Source organism: Leptonychotes weddellii, unplaced genomic scaffold (assembly GCF_054177405.1).
Source record: "Leptonychotes weddellii isolate Sample4059 unplaced genomic scaffold, ASM5417740v2 HiC_scaffold_19179, whole genome shotgun sequence".
Lineage (NCBI taxonomy): Eukaryota > Metazoa > Chordata > Mammalia > Carnivora > Phocidae > Leptonychotes > Leptonychotes weddellii.
The window spans coordinates 2,165-3,643 of NW_027777218.1; the positions used below are offsets into that span (position 1 = coordinate 2,165).

At 40.3% G+C, this 1,479-nt stretch overlaps 1 pseudogene; it reads right to left on the bottom strand.

The window, feature by feature from the left end:
- Positions 1–703: 703 nt before the first annotated feature.
- On the bottom strand, positions 704–1,129 carry LOC102736270 (small ribosomal subunit protein uS12 pseudogene; annotated as a pseudogene).
- Positions 1,130–1,479: the final 350 nt, after the last annotated feature.

A 1,479-nucleotide genomic window follows, 5' to 3' on the forward strand; every position in this document is an offset into this window, starting at 1 on the left:
GGTATGGAGTGGTATCTCATTGTAGTTTTTATTTATAATTCCCTAAAACATATATTCTTTGGAGAAATGCTTATTCACATCCTTTGCCTATTGGGTTATCTTCATTTGAGTTATCTGTCTTTTTAGGGTATTTTTTTTTAAGTTTGTTTATTGTTTTAGTAATCTCTACACCCAGTGTGGGGCATGAACTCACAACCTGAGGTCAAGAGTTGCATGCTCCACCAACTGAGCCAACCAGCTACCCCTGTCTTTTTATTGTTAAGTTGTAGAAGTTCTTTATATATTCTGGATACAAGTCAGTTTCAGATACATGATTATCATATGATTTGCAAATATGTTCTTCCATCTTATGGGTTGCCTTTTCAAGTTCTTGATAGTGTCTTTTTGAAGCATACAAGTTTAAAATTTTTTTTGGAATGTGAAAATTGATTACTATCCTGTTTTCACCTTCAAAACTTATGATCTTGGTCTTTTCTTTCTTTTTTTTTTTTTTAAGATTTTATTTATTTGACAGAGAGAGACACAGCGAGAGAGGGAACACAAGCAGGGGGAACGGGAGAGGGAGAAGCAGGCTTCCCGCTGAGCAGGAAGCCTGATGCAAGGCTCAATCCCAGGACCCTAAGATCATGACCTGAGCCAAAGGCAGACGCTTAAAGACTGAGCCAACCAGGTGTCCCCCCCCCCCCGCTTTTTTTTTAAAGACTTTGTTTGGTCTTTCCTTTTGTCTTTGTAGAAGGCCAAGAGAGACATTGGTTACTTTGACAACCTTAAAGTGAACTCCAGGAACGTCACCTACAGCATGACCTTTGTGATCAAATCCAGCAACCAGAACTTCATCATTTTCCTCACTCAAATTCAAATAACCATCACTGAGTACAAAGGCTGTGATTTTCTTGCCACTCTTGATTAGCTGGACCCTGACACACTTCCTGATGGCAGAATCTGTCTGTTGGGCTTCTACCCCAACTTTTTCCAGCACAATTCCCTTTGTATGGGAAGTGCCTCCAAAAGGGTTGGCCTTCAGGGCTGTGCCCAAACGGGCTTTCTTGTACTGTTTATCATGCCACTTCTGATCTCATCGGTGACCACAGAGCTTCCTGGCACCACAAATACCTTGACACTTGCCCATCCTGCTAGCGCCATGGGCCTGAGCAAAAGAGGAAGTTTTAAATTTTGATAAAATTTATCGATTTTTCCCCTTTGGTTGCTTGAGCTTTAGATGTTATATCTAAGAAAATAATGCTCAACTAAAAATCACAGCAATTGAGCACTACTGGGTATTTACCCCAAAGATACAAATGTAGGGATCCAAAGGGGTATGTGCACCCCGATGTTTATAGCAGCAATGTCCACAATAGCCAAACTGTGGAAAGAGCCAAGATGTCCATCGACAGATGAATGGATAAAGAAGAGGTGGTATATATATACAATGGAATATTATGCAGCCATCAGAAAGAATGAAATCTTGCCATTTGCAAT